The sequence below is a fragment of the Diabrotica virgifera genome, chromosome 3 (genome assembly GCF_917563875.1).
Source record: "Diabrotica virgifera virgifera chromosome 3, PGI_DIABVI_V3a".
Lineage (NCBI taxonomy): Eukaryota > Metazoa > Arthropoda > Insecta > Coleoptera > Chrysomelidae > Diabrotica > Diabrotica virgifera.
In genome coordinates, this window is record NC_065445.1 from 47,538,844 (window position 1) to 47,559,096 (window position 20,253).

The window sequence follows — 20,253 nt, forward strand, 5'->3', positions numbered from 1 at the left end:
ATTCCCGAGGGCAGAAAGTCCCTTATAATGAACAAAAAGTTTCTTTTGTAATATATATTTAAAATTAAAAATCAGGCTATTTTTTTTCACCCCTGTGACTTATTAAAATAAATATTATAGAAGTTCTCAAGGACTTTCGACCATGGATAATACAGTAATATTTCTTTCTGCGTTTAAATTTTTTAAAAATACTTAAGGTTTTCTCAGTATTCGAAAAAAATGAACGCATTTAAAAATAATTCGAGCGAAATTTTTGCGCATATGCTCTCAGAAAGGCTTAAAATACTATAAATTTTTGTAATCAGTATTTCAATAGTTATTTATGATATAAGTGTTAAAAGTACACGTTTAAGGCACGCATGTGAAAGTTTGCAGAATGAGCGACAGCGAGTTCTGCAATTCACATGAGTGCCTTAAAAATGCACTTTTTAACACGCATATCATGCAATATTTTTTCTACAAACGTAATTACAGGACAATATCTACAAAAACTTTTACTTAAACTTGACTGACATTCCATTTTTATATTTTTTTGACATTACATCAAAATTGCCTATACGATCAATACGAATTGCAGTGCCATAAAAATTTTAAAGCACTAGTGCCTTAAAGCAGCGCCGGATAAAGGGGCGGGCGAGCCGGGCGACCGCCCGGGGCGCCAGAATTTGGGGGGCGCCAAATTTTGAGAGACGCTGATATATAAATATAATATTTACCCCCCTCCGTGGCTCAGTGGTAAGAGCGCCTGCCTTTGGATCGAAAAAATCCGAAAGGTTGTGGGTTCGAATCTCACCAGGGTCGGAAATTTTTCATTTATTATAAATTAATAAATGAATATAGTTTCTGTCCTCGTGGGATCGGTTCTCACCGGAGGGACCGCAGACGTTCGGATACAATTAGCGTCTCTTTGCAAAGACAATGACGTCGACATTGCAAAGTAACAAGCCACTTACTCAACACCCACACTACTTACACATGACACTAGGTACCTAACTGTTCAAAATTACCGTACCTACCATGCCAATGGCCATTAGTTGTCGAGGCATTAGCTAAACAAAAAAAAATATAATATTTTTTACATTCACTATTTTTTTGGACTTTATAGATTATCTTTGGGCTAAGATTACTCCTAAGACAATTAATATTAAATAATTGTAACAATAAGAAAACTATTTCTAGCTCACAAAAATTCTCTAATAAAAATAATGCAACCTAAAAACTGTTATGGCTTTTAAAGGTCATTTTTGTCAGGTAATACATATCACTTTTATGGTATTACAATGTTATACATACATACTTAAAATACACGAAGATCAGATTTACGAAGTATCAACAAATTTATGAATAGTCAGTGATATTATTATACTGCTACTTGTCATTATAGCCTCAATGGTTAGATATTTTTGTCTTCCTGTTCTGTAAACTTTGCTTTATCAACATTGTCGTGTGTCCGTGGGTGTGTAATTTGAAATAAAAAAAAACAAACCAGGTATATCTATATGAATTAGAATTGACAAGTTCTTTTTCATAATATGAATATATAGAAATTTATTTCGAACACTTTGTACGCGTTAAAATGTTTCACTTTTTGCATAAAAACGGCACGAACGACGTATGAAAAAAAGGAATAATAGATTTTTGTATATATCATAAATTGAACGAGTAATTCCAAAATGATTTGTTATTTGAAATATCTCAGTGGCGTACTATGTTTTTCTTTAAAAAAATTCACACCATTTCAACAGTAGATATAAAATTATTAATTTTATGTCAAAAAATACGCAATAATTACCTCTTAAAACACATCAAATTTCATTTGCATATCTGAACCGGTTTTAGAACAATAAAGAAATCGTCAGTTTGTAAGAAAAATGTCAACACCCCATATCTCGGAAACGAAGTATTTGCTGACATAGGCTTATAGAGCAAACTGTCATTATTTTTTCATATAGAATTACCCTTTAAAGTTTGTTGCATTTATTTAGAAACATCCTGTTTTTTCTTGACCACCCTGGATTTCCATAGTTTTTCCTGTATTATTTCACTTGACCGTTATTTTCAGTTCTTTCTGTTTTTCCAGTCCTGCAGGTTTCTTTTCTAATATTGCTTCGTCCATTTTATCTCTAAAAGATTTTCGGGGTCTGTCTCTCTTCCTTCTTCCTATCGGGCTCCAATCTGTTATTCTGTTTATCAACGATTTTGGTCTGCTCTTCTGTCATGTCCGTACCAGGTTAATCTCTTTTGTTCTATGTTGTCTATTATACCTTGAATTCATTACCATTATTTTCTTAATCTTTATGTTATTTATTCTATCCCTTCTACAGCTTCTACTTAGGTATTCGATCTCTGTTGCTCTTATTTTGCATTTGGTTTTCGTATTTTTTATTCAATTTTCACACCCATTATTCAGAATACTTTTTGTCATGGTGTTATATTATATTCTTCTTTTTGTTTTTATACTGATGTTCTTATCCCACAGTACCGGGTTTAATTTTAGTATGCAGCATATTGTTTGTCCTAGTAACTCGATACCTAAAACCATAGCTTGGTTCTATAGGTATCGAGTCATAGAGATAATAAAAAGCTCATGAGATAATAAAAAAAAATAATGAATGATTTTATTTGAATTTGCATAGATGATTGTAAGGCCAAGGATATCACAACGGCTCTAAAAGGAAGAGAAAAAATAAAGATGTACAAGCTCGCGTTTGCAAAGAATATCCGCATGTTATTTTATGCTAAGTGGATGCCACTCCCTCAATTTAGTTATTGGGGATGCAGCTATATCTTGCGCACAATCAACATGTTTTTTGGTCTTGTAGAAGATTTATACACACTAAATGATATAAATGAGTCAGATTAAATAAATTATTAGACGAATTTTTTACTAAGCAACAACATTTTTGTTTAATTTAGTAGTATTTTGACAACGACACCCGATTTGGGCGTCGAAACGATAATAAAATTATTTTTTTCAATTTAATTGTGGCTTATTTTCCATCTAAATAGTTATTTATCACATTTTTTACTGGTTGTTGATAATGTGCATTTATCTTTTACCTCGCTTCTTCGTCGCTTGAACTTAAAATGTGCTCGCTATGCTATGCCCTATGTTGGATAAGTTGTAAGTAATAACTATCCTACTATTTTTTAAATAAATATATTTTTACATAGTTCTTTACGGTAAAATTTTGATTTTTTCCTATTTTTTTTATATTTGCAGTAAATTTGTATATTCTTATATGAAGGGGCGCCAAATTTTATTTTGCCAGGGGCGCTCAGAACCCTAAAACCGGCCCTGCCTTAAAGTAGCATTTTTAACGCACGTATGGAGTTCTAAAAATTGCATTTTTAACACGGTTGTAGAAAAAAGCCTTTAAATGAGGTGTCACATGATGTACTTACTTTCCTATTTAAAAAAATCAAAGTTGTGCCTGTCACCTGAAGAAGAGGGATCGCGTAAAGTTCGAAACATTTACGCTATAATATACTATGATTATTTTAAAAATCGACCTATCCGAGCGTTTTTCTTATGTGCTAAAAATAAATAAGTTAATAAGGGGGGTAAAACTTATTCCAGCGAACTGTATTTGTAACAACCAAGGTAGGGATGGCGGTTGTTGAACAAAAAACCGGTTTTCGGTTATACCGGTTTTTTACTTACGGTTTAACCTGGCGGTTATAACTGGTCAAAAAAAGCGGTTGTTCCAAAAACCATTTTTCGGTTTTTTTAATCAGAAGCAAATACTCGATAGGTTATAATGTTAATATAATGTTATGTGTTACATAATATTGTGTTTTCAATTTTATCAATCAAAGGCAAAATAAAAATTAAATTAATTTTTTTTTTAATAACGCGGGCACATAAATTTGATACACCCTGTATATTGATCTGTAAATATTTATTAGAATTTAGTTTGGATGTAAGTGGATTTCTTTTTTTAATGAGCTTTCCGATGAACCATTAAAGACTTTTGTGAATAATTAAAGTGAAAATAACGATGTATTTTGATTTAAAATGGAAAAAGATTGTTTAGGGTAGAGATAATTATCAATTTCTAGAAAAGTGGTTTTAGGAGAAAGTTTGGAATTTTAGTATCTTTGTTTCAACACGAGTAAATGTTGTATAGTTCTCAGAAGGTAATTAGGATGGTCGGAATGGTTTTGAGGGTGACTGTTTTGTTTGTCGAATGGAAAAGTCGATGTTTCAGATTCTTGGCAACGTGGAAGGGGAAAAGTAGTTTGAATGATTAAGAGAGTTTGAAGGGGAAGTCATTATGTTTTTGGCATCGCTGAGGACCGGTTCGACGTTTTAGTGGATAGATAGTTAGCAGATACCAGTGGCTGTTTGATAGTGGAGAATAGTGTTGAAAAGTGGAACGAGAGATAGATCAAATTGAGACGAAATACCTCTTTGATTCTGTATTATTGTGAGAAGGAGAACAGAGAATTTTTGGAGTTTTGTTTGAATCGAGTACGTGTCAAAAGAGGCCCGGCTTGTTGGAGAATTGGTGCTGGTATGCTGATAGTTTTGAAGCTGGAGAACGGAGAGGGCTTTGATGAGTAGCCTTTAACATAGTCAACGAGGGAGAGCTGTTTTGGGTCACGAGAAGACATCAGAGTGAGTGAAGCAAAAGGTCAGTCAACTTATGTGAAAGATATTTTTATGTTCGGAAACTAAAATTTTGAGTAAAAGGCATATGAATTAAAATTCCAATATTTCTAAAAGTAAATAGGAAGTATAGCTAATCTTGCGAATACATAAATTTGTTTTGTTTAGTTTGTTTTACCAAAGTCATCGGGAACAAACCGATAAATTGTTTTTTTTTAACTATAATAAATTTAAGTGGTAAAGATTTCATTCAGACATCTGTGTCCACAGGTTTTAGATTTGATAGAGTTTAGAGTATTGATTTTGACAAATACAAGACAATTCTGTATGTTTATTTTAATATTTTGCTTTATTTCTTTTCCCTATTTTATCCCGATTAGGATCAACTAAGATATACTGAACCCACGAGAGAAGATAAGTATAACGTGAGATAATTTAGATTTTTTTTATAGTATAAAAAGGCACCCTGAGATTTTTTATTCATTTTTATGTATTTGCGACAATTAAATAATTAATCAGATAAATAATAATTAATATATAATTAATAAAAAGCAGATCATAACAATACATTTATATTGCAATTCAGTTTGCTCAATTTTCCTCCCGAAAAATTCCCCAACCAATTCAACCTATAAAAATTTTCCCATGTGCTTTCAAATTACCCTAAGAATGGGCGAAAGTACCCCAATCTGGCATCTCTGATTCGTCGCTCGTTGTAGACGGCGTCGGTGTATATTGCGTTGTCAATTGGGATATTCCCAAAACTCCCAAAAGTGATGATCCTACCGATCTACCGACATGTCCCTAGGATCTATCGAGTTTAAAAAAATATCCAAATGACATATTTTACTTAAGAGGAAACAGTAGCGATCAACAGGTAGCGAAAACGCGTTCCAAGATTGCGGCTGTAATTTTGAATATTTTTTCGAGATATGTGGCACACGTATTCGTAATATAATAAAGAATGGCGGTACAGAGCCCAATTTAAAAAATATATTAATATGTGGAAATTACTCTGTAATTAAATACAATATTAAAAAAACGAACCTGTACCGCCACTAAGAAGAACAAAAAAATACATTTTCTTCAAATAAACTTTTTTATCCGATGCCTAGATTTTGTGTCATTTTGGAACTACTAAAATTTTTTATTTCATTAGTAGTTCCAAAATGACACAAAATCTAGGCATCTGATAAAAAAGTTTATTTGAAGAAAGTGTATTTTTTTGTTCTTCTTAATGGCGGTACAGACTCGTTTTTTTAATATTGTATTTATTTACAGAGTAATTTCCACATATTAATATATTTTTCAAATTGGGATCTGTACCGCCATTCTTTATTATATTACAAATACGTGTGCCAAATATCTCGAAAAAATATTCAAAATTACAGCCTCAATCTTGGAACGCGTTTTGGCTACCTGTTGATCGCTACTGTATCACCTTAAAAATAAATTCGATAAACCAATTCATCATTTATTGCCATCAAAAAATTTCAGTAGGTAGTATTTTTTAACACATTTGTATAATATCTTTCATTTCCTAAGAATTATGTATTATTTAAAAATTACATAATGGAGATTCCTAATCGTATTTCGGTATTCACATTTCATACAAGAGTCTCAAAGTACTCAAGTATAAACAATTTTTAGATGATTTTGGGAATATCGATTTCAAGCAGATCACTTACCTTTTTATGTAAATATTCATGTGTTTCATAAAAGCTGATGTGACACTTTCGTCCAGTTCTTTATTAGTAAATAAAAGTTGAATTATGGTTGTTTGGGTTAATAATTACTTCGCATATTATTTATAATACATATATAGTAGGGGAGCAAAGTATGCTAAATGTGCAGTCACTCGAGCGCTTTGGGGACCTATTGGGTTGTGATTATTAGGTTCTAAAACCAAAAAAGTTAAGTAAAATTTTCCATTTTAGTGGGGACTTTCCATATTTTAATTTAATTTTCCATTTCCAACACCCGTTTTCTCCGATTATAGCGCCACCTATCCGTAATTAGAAAAAACGTTTCGAATAAAAGTTGCTTATTTTTACGCAAAGAATCCAAATCTGAAATAAAAAAAAAGGAGTTCCTATTTAAGATTTTAAAGTAACCCCCCCCCTTCCCACCTCCGTGGGGTCGTGTTTGGTACCATTCGATAGATTTCAGAAAAAATATTCAGAAATTGTAGTGTATTACCTATAAGAAGTTACCGTTAAGCCGGGTCCAGACTATGTAACAAAACATGTTAAATAACAAAGTTTTGTAACTTGTTACAAAATTTTAAATAAACAAGTTTTAAAACACAGTGTTGTATAACATTTTTCTGGTTATATAGCATATTTTATGTTATCCAACAGATGTCGGTAAACATCAAAGAAAGTTATAAAACCGCACCGCGACTGATCTACACCTAAAAACATGTTATTGAAACATTTCTCTGGCATAGTACCTACGCGAGCAGCAACCGTTGGAGTCATATCGCCTTGTTCATTCTGGAGTGATTGTGCTAGATTTTTCTTTGCTCTGTTCACGTAGGGATATTTACGCGATGAAATTGTCGAAAGAACTGATTACTCATTTAATTGAGCTATTTCGTAAGTAACGAGTATTATGGGATTGCTATGGGATGAGCTACATTTATTGATTTAAAAAACAAATAAAAAACACGATGAATAGACTGAAATGGAAGTGAAAATAGATACAGAAACTGTAGTTAAAACTAATGCAATGCACGTACGCCTATAACTCAAGCCAACAAAAGAAAAGCAGTACGCGGAACCTTAACAGCAAATCGGTGCAAATCAACTCTAAATTTGACATAAATACTATTCTCTACAGAGCAGAGTGTTCAGACATAAAACCTGTAACATTCACTTCATTCGCTACACAGATGCAGACTGCTTCATCAGCTACTCAAACAGGCACTCAATCATACAATATATCTGAGCCTTTCTATTCCGTCCACTACACCTACATCCGCTACTTCTCCAGCTACACCAATTCAAACAGACAGTGACACTCAATCATGAACAGGTGAAGACGATAATACTGAGGAATTAAATTCTACAGAAATGTTATACTTCCTCTCTGAAACAATGAGTAAAAAGTTTAAAAAATAAATACTTTGCTAATAATATAACTGTTAATCTTTCTCTTACTGGAATTGCATCTCGAAATGTCTTTCCTGCCTATTTTATGGCCGATTTCATTTATAAGAAATTCAAAATCAGAACTTTCTATTCTTAAGAAGTTTTTAAAACTGCCATCACATTTAATGTCTCCTGTCGATGGGTCTATGTTATCTCTTTCCAGATCAGCTAAAAGAGCTGTACCACTACCTATATTTTGCTCGAGCTGTTAATGAAGGACACATCCAAAATATTAATTTAACACGCCGCCGGTGTCGCCTCCACAATATTATACAAGCTGCTGTTGCTATGAAGTGATCCTCCATACTTATATGACGCAATTTTATATACTACCTAACCCACCAGCTATCCATCTAAAATGCTGCAAACTTTATGCTCATGTTGTTTTGTTTTTTGTTATATAGTCTGGATACTCATGCTATTAACAAGTTACATAACAAAGTTGTACAACAAATTTGTTGTACAACTTTGTTATTAGCATGTTTTGTTACATAGTCTAGACCCGGCTTTAAAAGTTCCCCGTTTCAGGAAAAAATGTTGTCTAAGAGCGATAGCCTAGTGACCTAGTGGGTAGACCTCGGATCTCGGATTCGTAAAGCAGAGGTTTCGATTTCAAATCCGGGGTGTGGATCTCCGATTTTTTTATTTATTGTTACTGCATTCATGTCTGTAGACAATGTTGCAATCTATTATGAGCACAATTAAAAAATATAGTAATAAAATAATAAATAAATATTTCAAAAAAAAACAAGAAAAAAAATACAATCACTGGAAGCGAAACTAAACAATACGGAAGAAATATAACCACTGGATTCGGAACTGGATATGGAACTGGATAATATTAGAAAACTGATATTATAATATGTAAGCACTACGAGCCTAGTAGGCCCATGGCTTGATGTACTATTCTTTTCCACTCCCTTTTGTCAGTCGCTTTTGTTTCCCAGTTCCTTAAGTTAATTCTTCTCATATCTTCTCTAACTCCATTACTCCATCGTGACCTCGGTCTTCCTCTTCGTCTTTTCCCTGCCAATGCACTAGATATTACCATTCTGGGAATTCTAGATGGAATCATCCTCTGCACATGGCCCAACCATCTAAGTCTTTGCGCCTTAATTACTGCTAGTATGTTAGGATCTTGATAGAGCTCAGTTAGTTCCTTATTTGTTCTTCTTACCCATTGTCCATTTAAGTTTTTCCCACCGAAGATTTTGCGCAGCATTTTCCTCTCCCAAACTAATAACAACTCTTGATGTTTTTTGTTGTGACCCATGTTTCAGAAGCATACGTTACTATCGGCCTTATTACGGTCTTGTAAGTTCTTAGTTTTGCTCTTCGTGATATATGTTTACTTCTTAACAACCCATTAAAAGCAAATATAGCGCGGTTGTCCGACATAATTCTCTTTTGTATTTTTTCTTCACAGTTAGGATCTCTTGTGAAGACAGTTGTTAAGTACTCAAATCTCTCAACTTCTTCGAATTTATACTGTGTTCCCTTCGCTGTTGTCATTGTTATGTATTGCCCCCGAACGAATTGCTTATTTGTCCATCCCATATACTTTGTTTTTGCTTCATTTATATACAATCCTTTGGTTGCTGCCCTCTCCTCGAGTTTCATGAGTGTTTCTATAAGTTCTATTTTGCTCCTAGCCAAGATTACCAAATCGTCTGCGAATGCCAAGCACTGATGTTTTTTGTGGTAAATCAGACCTGTTCTATTAATGTTTGATTCCTGTATAACCTTTTCTAGTAATATGCTAAACATTATAGGCGATAATGGATTACCCTGTCGCAGTCCTTGTTTGACCTCAAAGCTTTCTGTTATAGTATTGTTTATCTTGACTTTATCATACTGATATATCATACTGATATTGTTTAAAAACACTAATAATATTGATATAAAATGTTAATAGTGTTATTTAACGAGAGATAGATCAAATTGAGACGAAATACCTCTTTGATTCTGTATTATTGTGAGAAGGAGAACAGAGAATTTTTGGAGTTTTGTTTGAATCGAGTACGTGTCAAAAGAGGCCCGGCTTGTTGGAGAATTGGTGCTGGTATGCTGATAGTTTTGAAGCTGGAGAACGGAGAGGGCTTTGATGAGTAGCCTTTAACATAGTCAACGAGGGAGAGCTGTTTTGGGTCACGAGAAGACATCAGAGTGAGTGAAGCAAAAGGTCAGTCAACTTATGTGAAAGATATTTTTATGTTCGGAAACTAAAATTTTGAGTAAAAGGCATATGAATTAAAATTCCAATATTTCTAAAAGTAAATAGGAAGTATAGCTAATCTTGCGAATACATAAATTTGTTTTGTTTAGTTTGTTTTACCAAAGTCATCGGGAACAAACCGATAAATTGTTTTTTTTTAACTATAATAAATTTAAGTGGTAAAGATTTCATTCAGACATCTGTGTCCACAGGTTTTAGATTTGATAGAGTTTAGAGTATTGATTTTGACAAATACAAGACAATTCTGTATGTTTATTTTAATATTTTGCTTTATTTCTTTTCCCTATTTTATCCCGATTAGGATCAACTAAGATATACTGAACCCACGAGAGAAGATAAGTATAACGTGAGATAATTTAGATTTTTTTTATAGTATAAAAAGGCACCCTGAGATTTTTTATTCATTTTTATGTATTTGCGACAATTAAATAATTAATCAGATAAATAATAATTAATATATAATTAATAAAAAGCAGATCATAACAATACATTTATATTGCAATTCAGTTTGCTCAATTTTCCTCCCGAAAAATTCCCCAACCAATTCAACCTATAAAAATTTTCCCATGTGCTTTCAAATTACCCTAAGAATGGGCGAAAGTACCCCAATCTGGCATCTCTGATTCGTCGCTCGTTGTAGACGGCGTCGGTGTATATTGCGTTGTCAATTGGGATATTCCCAAAACTCCCAAAAGTGATGATCCTACCGATCTACCGACATGTCCCTAGGATCTATCGAGTTTAAAAAAATATCCAAATGACATATTTTACTTAAGAGGAAACAGTAGCGATCAACAGGTAGCGAAAACGCGTTCCAAGATTGCGGCTGTAATTTTGAATATTTTTTCGAGATATGTGGCACACGTATTCGTAATATAATAAAGAATGGCGGTACAGAGCCCAATTTAAAAAATATATTAATATGTGGAAATTACTCTGTAATTAAATACAATATTAAAAAAACGAACCTGTACCGCCACTAAGAAGAACAAAAAAATACATTTTCTTCAAATAAACTTTTTTATCCGATGCCTAGATTTTGTGTCATTTTGGAACTACTAAAATTTTTTATTTCATTAGTAGTTCCAAAATGACACAAAATCTAGGCATCTGATAAAAAAGTTTATTTGAAGAAAGTGTATTTTTTTGTTCTTCTTAATGGCGGTACAGACTCGTTTTTTTAATATTGTATTTATTTACAGAGTAATTTCCACATATTAATATATTTTTCAAATTGGGATCTGTACCGCCATTCTTTATTATATTACAAATACGTGTGCCAAATATCTCGAAAAAATATTCAAAATTACAGCCTCAATCTTGGAACGCGTTTTGGCTACCTGTTGATCGCTACTGTATCACCTTAAAAATAAATTCGATAAACCAATTCATCATTTATTGCCATCAAAAAATTTCAGTAGGTAGTATTTTTTAACACATTTGTATAATATCTTTCATTTCCTAAGAATTATGTATTATTTAAAAATTACATAATGGAGATTCCTAATCGTATTTCGGTATTCACATTTCATACAAGAGTCTCAAAGTACTCAAGTATAAACAATTTTTAGATGATTTTGGGAATATCGATTTCAAGCAGATCACTTACCTTTTTATGTAAATATTCATGTGTTTCATAAAAGCTGATGTGACACTTTCGTCCAGTTCTTTATTAGTAAATAAAAGTTGAATTATGGTTGTTTGGGTTAATAATTACTTCGCATATTATTTATAATACATATATAGTAGGGGAGCAAAGTATGCTAAATGTGCAGTCACTCGAGCGCTTTGGGGACCTATTGGGTTGTGATTATTAGGTTCTAAAACCAAAAAAGTTAAGTAAAATTTTCCATTTTAGTGGGGACTTTCCATATTTTAATTTAATTTTCCATTTCCAACACCCGTTTTCTCCGATTATAGCGCCACCTATCCGTAATTAGAAAAAACGTTTCGAATAAAAGTTGCTTATTTTTACGCAAAGAATCCAAATCTGAAATAAAAAAAAAGGAGTTCCTATTTAAGATTTTAAAGTAACCCCCCCCCTTCCCACCTCCGTGGGGTCGTGTTTGGTACCATTCGATAGATTTCAGAAAAAATATTCAGAAATTGTAGTGTATTACCTATAAGAAGTTACCGTTAAGCCGGGTCCAGACTATGTAACAAAACATGTTAAATAACAAAGTTTTGTAACTTGTTACAAAATTTTAAATAAACAAGTTTTAAAACACAGTGTTGTATAACATTTTTCTGGTTATATAGCATATTTTATGTTATCCAACAGATGTCGGTAAACATCAAAGAAAGTTATAAAACCGCACCGCGACTGATCTACACCTAAAAACATGTTATTGAAACATTTCTCTGGCATAGTACCTACGCGAGCAGCAACCGTTGGAGTCATATCGCCTTGTTCATTCTGGAGTGATTGTGCTAGATTTTTCTTTGCTCTGTTCACGTAGGGATATTTACGCGATGAAATTGTCGAAAGAACTGATTACTCATTTAATTGAGCTATTTCGTAAGTAACGAGTATTATGGGATTGCTATGGGATGAGCTACATTTATTGATTTAAAAAACAAATAAAAAACACGATGAATAGACTGAAATGGAAGTGAAAATAGATACAGAAACTGTAGTTAAAACTAATGCAATGCACGTACGCCTATAACTCAAGCCAACAAAAGAAAAGCAGTACGCGGAACCTTAACAGCAAATCGGTGCAAATCAACTCTAAATTTGACATAAATACTATTCTCTACAGAGCAGAGTGTTCAGACATAAAACCTGTAACATTCACTTCATTCGCTACACAGATGCAGACTGCTTCATCAGCTACTCAAACAGGCACTCAATCATACAATATATCTGAGCCTTTCTATTCCGTCCACTACACCTACATCCGCTACTTCTCCAGCTACACCAATTCAAACAGACAGTGACACTCAATCATGAACAGGTGAAGACGATAATACTGAGGAATTAAATTCTACAGAAATGTTATACTTCCTCTCTGAAACAATGAGTAAAAAGTTTAAAAAATAAATACTTTGCTAATAATATAACTGTTAATCTTTCTCTTACTGGAATTGCATCTCGAAATGTCTTTCCTGCCTATTTTATGGCCGATTTCATTTATAAGAAATTCAAAATCAGAACTTTCTATTCTTAAGAAGTTTTTAAAACTGCCATCACATTTAATGTCTCCTGTCGATGGGTCTATGTTATCTCTTTCCAGATCAGCTAAAAGAGCTGTACCACTACCTATATTTTGCTCGAGCTGTTAATGAAGGACACATCCAAAATATTAATTTAACACGCCGCCGGTGTCGCCTCCACAATATTATACAAGCTGCTGTTGCTATGAAGTGATCCTCCATACTTATATGACGCAATTTTATATACTACCTAACCCACCAGCTATCCATCTAAAATGCTGCAAACTTTATGCTCATGTTGTTTTGTTTTTTGTTATATAGTCTGGATACTCATGCTATTAACAAGTTACATAACAAAGTTGTACAACAAATTTGTTGTACAACTTTGTTATTAGCATGTTTTGTTACATAGTCTAGACCCGGCTTTAAAAGTTCCCCGTTTCAGGAAAAAATGTTGTCTAAGAGCGATAGCCTAGTGACCTAGTGGGTAGACCTCGGATCTCGGATTCGTAAAGCAGAGGTTTCGATTTCAAATCCGGGGTGTGGATCTCCGATTTTTTTATTTATTGTTACTGCATTCATGTCTGTAGACAATGTTGCAATCTATTATGAGCACAATTAAAAAATATAGTAATAAAATAATAAATAAATATTTCAAAAAAAAACAAGAAAAAAAATACAATCACTGGAAGCGAAACTAAACAATACGGAAGAAATATAACCACTGGATTCGGAACTGGATATGGAACTGGATAATATTAGAAAACTGATATTATAATATGTAAGCACTACGAGCCTAGTAGGCCCATGGCTTGATGTACTATTCTTTTCCACTCCCTTTTGTCAGTCGCTTTTGTTTCCCAGTTCCTTAAGTTAATTCTTCTCATATCTTCTCTAACTCCATTACTCCATCGTGACCTCGGTCTTCCTCTTCGTCTTTTCCCTGCCAATGCACTAGATATTACCATTCTGGGAATTCTAGATGGAATCATCCTCTGCACATGGCCCAACCATCTAAGTCTTTGCGCCTTAATTACTGCTAGTATGTTAGGATCTTGATAGAGCTCAGTTAGTTCCTTATTTGTTCTTCTTACCCATTGTCCATTTAAGTTTTTCCCACCGAAGATTTTGCGCAGCATTTTCCTCTCCCAAACTAATAACAACTCTTGATGTTTTTTGTTGTGACCCATGTTTCAGAAGCATACGTTACTATCGGCCTTATTACGGTCTTGTAAGTTCTTAGTTTTGCTCTTCGTGATATATGTTTACTTCTTAACAACCCATTAAAAGCAAATATAGCGCGGTTGTCCGACATAATTCTCTTTTGTATTTTTTCTTCACAGTTAGGATCTCTTGTGAAGACAGTTGTTAAGTACTCAAATCTCTCAACTTCTTCGAATTTATACTGTGTTCCCTTCGCTGTTGTCATTGTTATGTATTGCCCCCGAACGAATTGCTTATTTGTCCATCCCATATACTTTGTTTTTGCTTCATTTATATACAATCCTTTGGTTGCTGCCCTCTCCTCGAGTTTCATGAGTGTTTCTATAAGTTCTATTTTGCTCCTAGCCAAGATTACCAAATCGTCTGCGAATGCCAAGCACTGATGTTTTTTGTGGTAAATCAGACCTGTTCTATTAATGTTTGATTCCTGTATAACCTTTTCTAGTAATATGCTAAACATTATAGGCGATAATGGATTACCCTGTCGCAGTCCTTGTTTGACCTCAAAGCTTTCTGTTATAGTATTGTTTATCTTGACTTTATCATACTGATATATCATACTGATATTGTTTAAAAACACTAATAATATTGATATAAAATGTTAATCAATTTTATTTATTGTTATAAGAATCAAAGGTAAATATGATTAGGCGAATGAAGCCTTAGGTTTCGCAGTCAATATCCCAACCACGCACACATGTTGCAATCTATTTCAATACGGTTTATAGTACAAAATATACATTTAATAGCAAAATAGTGGGATATATTTTTTTAGTTGAGGACACTTGTGTCACATTGCATTGTTTCAGGATAAGGTGAAATATCTTCAATAAATGGAAAAAAGCATGTATGTCATATATTATAATACTTTCTATACTCTTAATATGTAGTCTCGTATAAATTTGTAGTGACATGATTTAAGTATAAGAACAAGAAGCTTGCAACAATTTTCAGAGAAAATAGAAAACTAAAACTATTTTAAAATGATTATTCGAAATAAAACATATGCAAATATTCACTGTATTTGCCATCTAGTGGAATAACTGTAAAATTAAGTCAGTAAAAAAGGTACATTAAGTTTAATTAAATTAAGTAAATCAACTTGTATACTAAAATTAAGGTTCTAAAATTTTCATTTCAAAATGAAAATCGACAGGGGCAACAGTACCTATACTAAAATACACTCTGTATAGATAATTATGTCAATGTTAATAATACTGGATAGAGAATTGAATATCCTTTCAAATGAGCTAGCACACGCCCCTCTTCCCTATTTAAAAATAAGGGGTGGGGGAAATGGAAGGGAGGGGGTTGACAAATGACAGATATGTATGTACCGTAAAAACTGTGTTCCCCTTAGATCAAAAGTCGGGCTTTTATATTTATATTTTAAGTTCAATATAAATTTCACATAACTGAACTATCACTGTGTCCTCCATTTTGATTATTATTGTTCTCAACTAACGCTATTTTCAAAATTCTTGCTTTCCTATCCATCTTTAACGTAAATTATTAAAAAATATAAAACTGTTTCTTTATTAACGCTAGTCTCCGATAAGGCTACCGTGATTTAATGCTGAGGTACTAAAATGTTATAAAATTAACAAACAGTACGAGCAAGAACAAAGAGTCCACATCTTCTTATAACTACAAGTGACTGAAACATCGAAACAATAATAATTCTTACTGTGTTATACAGAAAAAGGCAGTAGAAACGATTAATCTCATATTTATCGACAACACTGTATGGTCCTCACTTGATGAGCTGTAAGGAAATATACACGTAAAGTTGTCCTCACTTTGTGCGCATAACGAAAAAGTATATACAGTCTCACTTTAATAGCTGCGTATAATGGCCTCACTTGGGTGGCAATATACTTGAACAATACGGGGCACATATACGTAATTTTTTTTGTGTATACTGGTCATTTTTTAATTGCTATTTACTTGTCAAGGTCACTATGAAGAGTTGAAACGATTATGTCTACGTTTTCTACCGGTCCTCACTAAGTGCGCGTAATGTCAGGACCTCACTTTGATATCTGTGCATAAATATATATATATATATATATATATATATATATATATATATAATCTAAACCTTTCTACCTAACGGTGTAAGGTGTTTAAAAATACATTTCATACATCTACATCATATACAAATCTTCTCCAATCTTGCTTATTCTTGGCCCTTCGTTTAATTTAAAGTTGTAAAATAATTTAAAGTTATTAAATTCAATTGAATTGTACTAGCATACGATTTATTTTAATCTTTAATTACGTTTATATTTTCATATTTTATATTTTAGTGTATGTTTCTAAAACCAGATTATAATTATTTTTTTTGCAAAAAAATTTTTAAATAAAAAATCCGCAAAAACGTAAAATCTATAGTTTTTTTAAAATATCTACAAAACGAAACATGCTAGGTACATACAACCTTATACCAAAAGAAAGGTTGTAATATTTACTACCAAACGCAAAACTAATATACAGGGTGTCCCATTTAAAAAAAATGAGAAAATTTTGTATTTGCAAATAGTGATCACACTGTATATTTTATGGCTAAAAGTAAAAAATATTAAATTATTTAAAAATAACACTATATTTTAAAAACTATGACCTATCACCTAAATTTTTATTTCCTTGGAAACATAATCCACAACCCTATAAATATTACCATTTTTCTCAATAAAAATGTAAATATTTTGAAAATTATTAACTTTAGGCCTATAAGACCTTATACAAATTTTTCATATTTTTAAATAATATATTCAAAAATGATTTAATATACAGGGTGTTCCATTTAAAAAAATACAACTTTGGTTCATACCGTCGTTCTGACTCACCCTGTATAATTGAAAATTATTTTAAATTATAGACCTCTTTGATACACATTAGTCTTGTTATAAACATTTTTTTGTATATCTCATAGTTTAGCCGTAATCAAAGAAGACCAGAGGTTTGGCGCACTCTGTATATATCACAAAGCAAGAGATCTTTTGAACCGAGATAAAGTTAAATTGAAAATATCATAATCAAGAGTGACAAAATAAACAATATGTGAACTTTATAGATTTCGAGGAAGCGTTTGATCTTGTAGATCTCAAAGCCTTATAGAAATTACTAGAGAAATACGGAATGCCTCTCAGTATATCAGAATTATAAAACTGTTCTACGAAGGGACCACAGCTTGCATAGTCCACGAAAGGAAGTTAACAGAACAAATAGATATTTGCACAGGAGTAACATAAGGCTGTGTGCTCTCTCCTACCTTATTCCTGATAATAATCAACTGGATCATGTCTAAGGCTACTAGTAATAAGACTGGAATTAGATGGAATGTTGTTAACCAACTTGAGAACCTGGAATTTGCAGATGATATATGCGTTTTAATAGGGAAAAGACAACACATGCAACGCAAAACTGAAAAAGTAGAGGCATGGAAGAAGGTAGGACTTAACATAAACGTCAGAAAAACTAAGACAATGAAAATAAATACACCAAGAGAAATGGGAAGATCACTGGGAGGCACAGAATTAGAAACAGTAGAGAAATTTAACTACTTGGGCACTATTTTGAACAACTAGGAAGGATGTAGATGGATAAAAAACGAAGAATAGGAATAGCTCAAAACCCATTTTGACTACTGTGAAGACTGTGCTACTATATGGAGCAGAAACTTGGAAAGTGTCAAGAAAATGTATTCGACAGATGCATGTTATGCCTAAGGAAGATTCTTGACATTTACTGGCCAAACCGAATATCAAACCAGGAGTTACGGACAAGAACTAACCAGGAACCTAAATCTAAGACAATATGCAAAAGGAAATGGAGTTGGATGGGGCACACACTAAGGAACCTGACACAGACATAGGGAGGCAAGCCCTAGAATACACATACACACCACATGGAGAGAGAAGACCAAGTAGACCCATAGAAATATGGAAAAGTAGTGTCGAGAAAGAAATTAATGCTATTGGGAAAACCTGGGCAGAAATAAAGATCAGTGCAAAAGATAGGACAGAGGACAGAATGGAGGTAGACAGTTGATGCCCTATGCTCCACTTGGAGTAAAGAGAAATAAGTAAGTAAATGACATGTACATAAAAAATGTTAGGTTATCTTACAAACACGAAACACGTGGCCTGTCTGGTCCGTTTTTGTCTTCTGTATCTGAGTCAACTATAGTGTATGTTAATGCCTCACTCAACACATTCAAATAAACAAAAAAGCCAATAACATTGTGAAACAGTTATTCTTATTTAACTACTAAATATTTTGCTACTAACCTTTTACAGTTTTTCGTTTTTTTTTCACATGTATTTGTTTCAATTTAGTTTTCTTCAAAGTCTAAAGAATAGTATGTAGTATGTGCCATGATTACTTTCCCTATTAGACTTCTGGGACAACATAAAGTTTAGGGCAACAGGCAACAGCCATGCATGCAACTGCAACAGCATGAATTTTGTGAACAGTGTTGCCATATCTGTTTATAATTTAGACATATGAATTTAGACCTTGTTTAAAATGTTTTTTTTTTATAATTTAGATGTTTATTTCATAGGTTAGTTTATTCATTTAAGTTAGTTTCTTTCATGTTTCTTTTTATTACTATTTAGTATTTTAGATATTTTATTAGTTAGAGTTTACAGTCTACAGTTTAAGTTAGTTTCTTTTTATTACTATTTAGTATTTTAGATATTTTATTAGTTACAGTTTAGAAATCTTCACATTGTTTAATGTTTCTATTAACTATTGCCACTATTTATTTTTATATAATTTTAATGCTTTTATAGTCTGTTCGCTAAACTCAGACGTAACTGGCTACATATTTTAGTCAATATTTTTTTTGTTTTTTGCCAATTTTGCAAAAATTGGCGAAATTACTAACTATTTAGTAATTATTTTTTGGCAATTTTACTAAAATTGGCAAAATTACCGACTAAAATATCTAGAAAGTTGCGTCTGAGTTTAGCGAACAGACTATAATATATTTTCTGATTTATATCTAACATTTGTTTTCGATTTTTAAATTATATATTGTGTTCTATTCAATTTTGAATTTTAGATGTTACAGTAAGAAATATTTTACAACATGGCAACACTGTCAGTGTTTTTAGATTACCTCAAATACTCAAATGTCAACTACAAATTGGTTATGTTTGGTTGCCCTAAACTTGATGTTGTCCGACTCCTGAATGTCCTGAACTTCACAATTAAAGCTATCCAAAGGTGTATCATGGAAGTGGTTATACTCTATTTCTATTTTACGCGTGTCCTCACCAATTTCTTGTTTGGCTTCCATGTTCCATTTTTTGATTACACTTGTACTTGATTTTATGTATTCCAGTAATCAACATAGAGGAGAGTATAATTATAATCGTTGATTTATGGTTATGGTCGACTTTATTGTCCTGCCATTGTTCCACGTGCCACGTTCCACTTTCCTTGAATTTCCTTCCAACTTTACACTCTTCACTCTTTCTCTTTCCGCTTTGGTTTAGACTTGGACTTTGCACTTTTGAACTTTGAATTTTGTTTTTATGTATTTGGTGAGGCTTAACATACAGTTGAGTCCGCGAGTCTTTATACGCCAGGGCAGATAAATAAAAATGAGCGATTTCAGGGTAAAAATCAATACAGGTATTTGAAGGTGCTAAATCGTAGGGGGGGACATAGTTAATTTAAAATACATACAGAGGTACTCGCAAATCAACCTCAGTTTTTTATAAACAAAGGCTAAAGTCAAAAAATATTGTTTTTTGCCTGTAGCATTTTTTGTATCATGTTTACAGCAAAAGTTGTATTATGAAAATTGTGTATCATAAAAAAACGATTAATTTTAATTTTGATTAGGGGAACATGGGTAA

The 20,253-nt window shown here is 32.6% G+C and overlaps 1 protein-coding gene across 1 annotated transcript in view; it reads right to left on the reverse strand.

Annotated features, from left to right (window-relative positions):
• The window catches only part of LOC114325815 (zinc finger protein 234-like), a 39,489-nt gene extending 19,563 nt beyond the window's left edge, over positions 1 to 19,926 (reverse strand). The window contains exon 1 of the mRNA XM_050646439.1: positions 18,673 to 19,926. The gene's annotated coding sequence lies outside the window, so the exon portion shown is untranslated. The remainder of the gene's footprint in view (positions 1 to 18,672) is intronic.
• Positions 19,927 to 20,253: the final 327 nt, after the last annotated feature.